Source organism: Microtus ochrogaster, chromosome 19 (genome assembly GCF_000317375.1).
Source record: "Microtus ochrogaster isolate Prairie Vole_2 chromosome 19, MicOch1.0, whole genome shotgun sequence".
Lineage (NCBI taxonomy): Eukaryota > Metazoa > Chordata > Mammalia > Rodentia > Cricetidae > Microtus > Microtus ochrogaster.
The window spans coordinates 5312150-5320377 of NC_022021.1; the positions used below are offsets into that span (position 1 = coordinate 5312150).

Genomic DNA, 8228 nt, shown 5'->3' on the forward strand with positions numbered 1-8228 from the left:
GCTCAGCCATTGCCTTCAGGGGCCAGCTCTCTACAGTCCCTGGTGAGGGGTTGAGGCCATCTCTATGCAGTATGTGGGGGAGCCAGCTCAGCCATTGCCTTCAGGGGCCAGCTCTTTTGCTAGTGTCCATGGAGTAGCAGAGGCAGGTATTCCGGGACCAGTGAGGGGCGGGACAGCTCAGCAAGACCCTCGGATTTCAGCACGCATGGCTCCTATGATCCCCTTATCATAAGCCGCCATCTTAAGCCAGCTCTTATATTGTTTAAGTATTCAGCAAATGTCCCTCCTCTAGTTCTTCACGGAGGTCTTCTGCAATATCCTCTTTTTCTACATACTCAGATCCTGCCTTTTCTTTGAGGAACCACACCCGTACCTCCTCGGTGACATCTTACACGTCTCTGCCACCCAAACTCACCTTTCTCTCCAAGTTAGGATTTTTATCTTACAGTAAGTATGAACATACCTTATGGATACAGATCTGTGTTCCTGCCTGGAACGTACTTCATATCTCTCATGGTGCCCCGTGGAGTGGTGGTACCCAGTGTCCTCCTCAGTGTGGGAAGATGAGAAAGGAATGAAGGGAGATCATATTTGATGAAGTTTTCTGATAATCGTAGCCAAATGTCCTCTCTGCTGAAAATGTCCGTAACTCTACCCCAGAGTCCTTCACATCAATTTAATTAACTTATTTGTTTGTTTATTTCAAGGCCTTACCCTATAGCTCTAGCTGGTCTGAAGCTCACTGTGGAGACCAAGCCAGCCTTGAATTCCTAACAATTTTCTTGCCTTTGCCTCCTAAGTGCTAGGATTTTAGGCACGCAGCAGCTCACTAGGCCCCTTTAGCGTATTTCAACACTCATAAATACCTTCATCAAATCCTAGAGAATTTATTGCTTATCTCTCTAATCTTCCACCCTAAGTGGTCTACATTCAGGGAGCTGACATGATTCCCTTCTTATTCTCCGGCACAGAGTTAGCGTCTGATGCCCAGCAGGCTCTCGGTGTTTATCTGCTGAATGAATGGATGATGGTATGTTTTGGAACAAATGGCGCACGCATCGAGATGTACATCCTGGTAGGAGTGGGCTTACTTAGAACCCTGGACCCCTTTTGTTTGCTTACTTGTTTTCTGCTTGCTTGTTTTCAAACAGGGTCTTGCTCTATAGCCCAGGATGGCCTGGAACTTACTATGTAGCCTTGGCTGGCCTTGGATTTATACCAACTCTCCTGCCTCAGCCTCCGCTGTAAAGGAAGCAACTTCTACAAAGAAGGGCAGTTTCAGCACCTGTCATCTGCCGTCTGCTTCCCCTTTGGGTTTATCATCTCTGGTTCAGGAGTCACTGTCTTATGTGTTCATGGCCTCTAGCTCCACCAAGGTTAGATGTGCCTCTGTGGCTTTGCTCATACCGATTTCCTAAGCTGCCCTAGCCAGGGTCTAGCTAGCATTTCTCTTTCTCTATAAAGCCTTTCCCAGTTACCTTAATGACCAGATAAGAACGGATAGTACCATTCATTCTGTTGCTTGTGTACCTTATGTATTTCTTGTAACTTCTAAATCCCTGGCTACTCTGGAAGCTCCTTTGTGAAGTGGGCTCTACCCTGAGTTTCATTTGAATATCTTCTTATGTCTTGAACATTTCTGTGAAATATATTTATAAGACTTTGAAAATGAATGTTCCACCCTTTCTAGCCTGACTGCTTGAGCCAAAAGAACCTGGAGACAAAGAGTTAACAAATCTTCCCAGGAGCTGGTCCAGCCCTTTCCTGGTGATTTTCTTGTGGCTGAGAAGAACAGATCACTTTTTTCACTATGTAGATAAGGGTCCAGTACTCAACACCTTGCAGGTTTGGTGATGGTAGCTGACTTTCTCCCTACATCTTCTCTGTTTTGCTTTCTACAATTGGCAAGAAAGATCCGTCCTATTGTCCAAATCCTTTCCTTAATTTCATTTGGTCTTTGGAAAATAAAATCTAAAAAGTGATGCAAGCATAATTAAAACTGCAACTTATTTTTCCTTCTCTTTGAATAGCTGCATCTATAAATGCAGCAGCTAGGAATATTCCAGCCTAAAAATATCTACATATGCTTTTGTGGGTCTGGTTCTGTGTTTCCCCTGTAAATGTGTATCCATTAATTTCTTCATCTCTGTTTTTCATTCCTTGCATTCTTCTCCTACCATCTTCCTCCTTATTTGATGGGAAAATTACCAATGAAAGCCCATAAATGATAACTTGCCATTTTTTAGACGATAATTAGGTAACACGATACTAACTCATTTAGATTATCTTAAATGCATTTTTTAGATCACGTTTGACATGAACTTATAAACCTCTGTAAGTACATATATTTTTTCCATATTTGTAATTGAGATATGTATATTATATTTACTTTTTAATCTAATTTTCATTTAAACTCATTGAAATAGTGATAGACATAGTAGCGCAATTTGCTGGGCTATGCCTTAAGTATTTGATGTATGGATTTCTTTCACACTTCATTACTATGAATAGCACTGATATAAAAATCTATACAGATGATTTTTATTTCTAAAAGGAGGGCTTTCAAGTTAAACACATTCATTGACTTTAAAAACTAAAATCACAGAACATAAAATTTCTTACTTAAAACAATAGCTCCTTTAATTTTGGGCTATGACAGTTAAGAGTAAGAAAGCAAAAAAACAATAATTCCTACTTCATTGAACAAATATTTGAGTACCCAGCTGTATATAAGGCACCGATACAATGAATGGAGGAGATCCAAAAATAAATAAGAAACTAGAAAAATCCTGCCTGTGGAGAGCCTAGATTCTAGTGAGACAAGATAGACAGTAAATATTACAAGGGAGCTAGCTATATAGGAAAATGAAAGGTGACATATGCTATGAAACCAAAATTTCAGGCCCAGGGGATTCAGGAGGGGCACAAGTGGCTGTGGCAAACGCTGATTAAAGTTTTACATAGGGCTAATGATAGGGGCATTTCAGAAGAGACTTGAGGAAGGGAGGAGCTAGCCATGCTAGTATGGAGATCTGTGCATGACTGTCAGAGGCACAGACCCTGCTGAAGAGATCTTCTGGGGAAACAGTAGGAAGCCTGGGTGGGCATGTTAGGATGGGAAGACGGGTTGAGACCTCTGCCCAGAGTTTCCAGGTTCTTGTCTGTATCAAAGAAAGAACTGGAAGAGAAGACAAATTAGGAACAGGGAGAAAATGTACAAATTTACGAAGGTACAATTCAAAGGGTGAGTACCCAGAAGAGAGTAAGTAGCATTGTGGTGTTTTGGATAGTTACTTCAATGTAAAAACTGATGGAGGGGTGGATCATCATGAGTTAAACTGAGGAAAAGGCAGGGGATTCTTGGAATGGGTGTGAATTTCCCCCACAGCACTGTTTACTCCCTTTCTGTACTCAGGAGTTTTTCCTAACGTGGCATCAGAAACATAACGGATTAGGCACTTTTGTAGGTTAGAGAGATGGTGCTATTGTGAAAAGCTCTACAGCCATCCACACTAGCCACGCTGGGCCCAGATGGTGTGGAGTGTCTTAGGTCTTTATGGTCTAGGAGTCTGGCTTCCTGCTCCTGTCAGCTCTGAGATCCCCAGTCTTGAGCCACCATACACTTTGGCTAGCTCTTCTGCAGTGTCTGTCTAGCCAACTTTAGCAGGAGCAAAAGCTCAGCCTGCTATCTGGGAGCTGTCTAACTGTCTGGGTGCTGTAGGCACTTGGAAAGACTCCGGTCTAACATGGTCCTCAAAGAAGGCTGAGGATGGGCTCCATTAGATTCACCTTCTTAGAAACAACAGCTGCTGGATCAACCCCGAACACTTGAGATGGGGAATTATTGTATTTCTGACAAATTCTTCCGGGTGATTCTGATGTGCCTTCAGGCTTGGGACTGTTCTTTCAGCTTTTTTTTTTTTAAAGCCCATGATTTTAAGTTAAAAATCATCCCAAAAGAAGATACAAAGTTCTTAGCACTCAAATGGCGGTGATTTTGAGAGGTCAGAGATGATGCAGGACATTGCAGCTCAGAGGTTAAATGACTTCCCCAGGGTTGCACAGAGTCAGGTTTCAGAGTGATTCTTCTGAGTTCAGTGAACCTTCTGCTGGTCTGGGTCGCCTCAGAAATGTTGTCCTATGACCTGCCAGGTGGTTGCATTCCCAAGGCTCTCCCAAGAGGAACACTGTCTGAACCCAGAAGTTCTCTAAGGTTGATCGGTTGATTAAATGTTTGTTTATCTAAAGATCAGTTAGGTGACCATGGTTGTTTTAACCTTTGTGGTTAAAAATGATTCAAAATGTATTAATCACATTTTCTGCTCCTTGAGAGGAATTCTGGGAGATTCATTCCATTTTCGAAGGAGAATGGACCTTAATTCTTCACGATCTTGCAGGGCTCTGGGTCATAATTTTGCAGCAAGCTCTTGCTCAATATTATTATCAAACAAAAAGCCACGCAGCTGACCTTGAACATGAGCTACATTTCTGCTTTCTTTTTAAGTACATTTTTTAAAATTCAATTGGCTTTCTTTCTACTTGTTTCTTGGACATTGTTGCTAAAATTTTCTCACTTTAATTAATTTCTTTTTATAATGCTGGGTTTTCTGACCTTATTTTACCACTTGGGCTGAAATGACAGCTGCAGTGTCTGCACATGCTGACAATGCTGTTGCCCTGGGTTGCTCTGCATCCTTGCAGGGGAATCAGTTCAGAAATCACTTCCTGAGGCCAGGGTTTGGGTCTTAGAACTAAGCTGGGGGTGTGATTTCAGCTGATCTTGTTTCCATTTACACACTGCTGTAAGTTTCAGCCATCAGATTAGATCTGTCCCTGTCATGGGGGCAGGCCACACATTCCCACTGAGAGCATTTGGAGATTACAGAGACAGCATGAATGAATATATATATATATATCTTTCACCAAGCCAGAGTTGGAGGTGGAAGTTGTGTCTGAGTTACTGGTTGCTTTGGAAATGGGATGTAACCTAAAGTACTTTTGCTCTGTCTTCTATCCCATGGAGAAGTCACATGGCCTGGTGCCACTATGAAATGCTCAATGAATCCACTAAGGCTGTCTGGTCCTATTCACTGGTTACATTGAGGCCATCCCTCTTGAGGCTTACTCAATTTTTATAATGTGTAAGTCCAACCTAAATTTGTTTCTGGATGTCTGTGTCGTCACAATTTATATCCTAAGGCTCTCTACCAGAAGAAAGGGTATATTTTGTGTTTTTATCATAGGTTAGCCTTCCAAAGCATCACGGGAACTTTTCTGTTCAATGTGTAGTTTCATTGAATAATTCCTTGAGAACACTCTGAACATAGCAACGGCATGAGAAGTATTTGATGCTCAGTGTTGTGAAGGACGATGCCTGAGATGGGTGTAGAGGAACTAACTCCCTGAGGAAAATTTACCTTGTCAGGAGTTGGAATGGAGATTTTTGGGGTCTTATAATTTAACTCTGCTACTGTTTGCTCCTCAGTGATCCATTAGAAGGAAGGCAGATGGTTGTTGTGGAATATTATTTTAACTAGGCAAAGATGTGTTACCTTTGTTTATACTGCAGAATATTATTTTAACTATGTAAAGGTGTGTTTCTTCTGCTTATGATGCATTTGTTTAATTATGCAAAGATGTGTTACATTTGTTTCATTTTGCCTGCCCAAGGCACCTGACTGGTCTAGTAAAAAGCTGAATAACCAATAGCTAGGCAGGAGAAAGAATAGGTGGGATTAGCAGGCAGAGAGACTCAATAGGAGGAGAAATCTAGGCTTGGGAAGAAGAGAAATGAAGAATTAGAGGAGGTGAGAATGAAGGAGACACTTGGGGCAAGAAGCCAGGCTGATGCCAGACAGATGTAGAGAAGCAGTGAAAGATATACAGGAAGAAAGGAGGAAGGTGAAAAGCCCGAGGCAACAGGTAGATAAAGAGAAACAGGTTACTTTAAGTTAAAAGAGCTAGCCAGAAACGAGCCTAAGCCAGGCTTAGCATTCAAAACTAATAATAATTCAAAACTATATAATGCCCAAACTATCATAATTTGGGAGCTGGTTGGTGATCCCAAAAGAAAAAAGGACCTGTTACAGATGGTAGCTATCAGATTTAGTTTTTTTTTTTCTTCTCAGATCATGCTTTAATTGGAGTGCCCTTGGTTGAAGGAGCATGCAGACTTAGTTTTAAGTGAATTATCGTCCCCCTGTACTATGGCAGTATCATCTGTACGGTGCCCAATCGATGTGCAAGGGAGCTGTGGGGGAGCTGTGATGTCAGAAAAGAAAGGTGATTTACTCCTCCAGCTGCAGGGCATGCTGCCAGCAGAAACCTTGGTACTGTTGCCCTTTTGTAAGGAGGGGGGAGGTGCCTTAGCTAAAGAGGTCCACGTTGCCCAAGGCCACCGACACAGCTGGGAGAAATGATTGACCTACACGGGTATGCAAAGGTCCCTCTTTGTGGCCCCACCTCAGGACCTCTCTGAAGCATCTTCAGAGTGCCGACATCCTCCTTGAAGGATGCCCAAGGCTAGGTCAGTTTGTCCCTCAGCTCAGACTTCACTTCTCTTTTTGTTCTCCAAATGTTGCTTTCAGGACACTCAATAACTCCTTGCCAAACACTGCCTCAAAGTTTGCTGGGGAAACTCAACCCTTTGGGAAACCCTTTGAACAGGGATTTTTCTCAGACTTACTAAAGAAGGATTTTTTTAAATGTCATTAAGATGAAGAAAAAAGTGACAGGTAAACTGAGACACAAAACAATAGAATAAAGTTGACTCTCTCTCTTGGAACTTGGGATGTGGCAATGTTTGTTTGGAGACCGGAGTTTCATCTGTAGACCTAGAGATCAGACTGGGCTTGACCTCATGTGTAATCCTCCTGCCTCAGCCTCCCAATTTGTAGAATTATAGGGGTAAACTAACTACCATACCCAGTTTGGACTTCAGATGTGGAGGGATGTATATCTTGTTTCTCTTTGGTAGTGAGAAGACATCAGCTGACATCTTCCAATAACTAAGAGTTGACGGCATGGGGGAAAGGAGGAGAGCCATGTTGTTTTGAACTGGATACTTATTTCTTTGTATTTTGCATTGTAATTTGTCCTAACAGAAATCTAAATGGAGTCCTTGCTCAGACCGTTTCACGATCTCCCTTGTGCCACATTGGCTGTGGCAAAAATCACTGAAGGGGCCCATGAGTATGTGGGCAAGAGGTGACTGGAGGCTATAACATGGCATAGTTGCTTCTAAAAGAATACCCGTCCTCCACAGTGGGGCTCAACCACCGTGGGCCTCTCGGAGAGAACGGAGGGAGGCCATTTTGGATCGCCCAATCCAGGATGATAGACATCAGTGGGAGGTTGGGTGAGGTGTAAGTCAGGATGAACGTTTAGTGACACCCGAAGAAGAGCTGAAAACTAGGGGAGAAAGCAAAAAACAAATAACAAAAGCAAGCAAGCAAACAAACAAACAAACCAAACAAAACAAAACACAAATAACCACAAAACAAACAGATGAACAACAACAAAAAAAAAAAAACACATGCAGACAGATGTCTCTTCTTTCTTTGGATCTTTGACAGAGATGAGGATGTAGTTCCCAGTGGTACAGCCCATCTCTTGGCATGAACTTCCAAAGGCTATGGAGACAGGGAATGGACTTTTTCTAAAGGCTGGACCTCCACCCAGTTGAACCTTAAGATTAGTATGTGGGTGCTGGCATTGAAATGAATGAAGATGTAACTGTTTATGAAACTGGGTCTCTCAACTCCTCAAGTTGTGTTGACAAGCCAGTCAATGGACTCCTGGGTCTGAGCTATATGTTCCCTGCTGTTTGGGAAGGGCATCCTGGTGACAAGTCAGGGATGCCATTGAAGATGTGTTTTTTGAGAAGACACTTACCCCAAAAGTCTACCCAGCCATTCTGGGCCCGGAGAGGGTCTTGTGCAGACTAGGGGGAGAGGGCTAGGGCACTAGGGGGCCTTGTGGACTTGGGTCTCCCAAAGGAACAAGGCCTCTGGGCAGCCAGGAGCTGAGGAGGGCTCCAAGGCACGGTGCCAGGCGCTGTGCGGCAGGGAGCGGAATGCAGTGGGGTGGCCCTTGGGGATCCCGAGGAGGACAGAGACGGGAAGGGGACGTGCGAAGACTGAAAGTGGGGAAGACGGAGCCGGCCGGAGGGCGGGCGGGCCGGCGCCCTGGCTCGGGTGTGGGGAGCTGGGCGGTGGGGAGCTGGGCGG

General features: G+C 43.5%; 1 protein-coding gene across 1 annotated transcript in view; it reads left to right on the forward strand.

The window, feature by feature from the left end:
* Pde8b (phosphodiesterase 8B) overlaps positions 1-8228 on the forward strand; it is a 224804-nt gene that overhangs the window by 20060 nt on the left and 196516 nt on the right. The window lies entirely within an intron of this gene.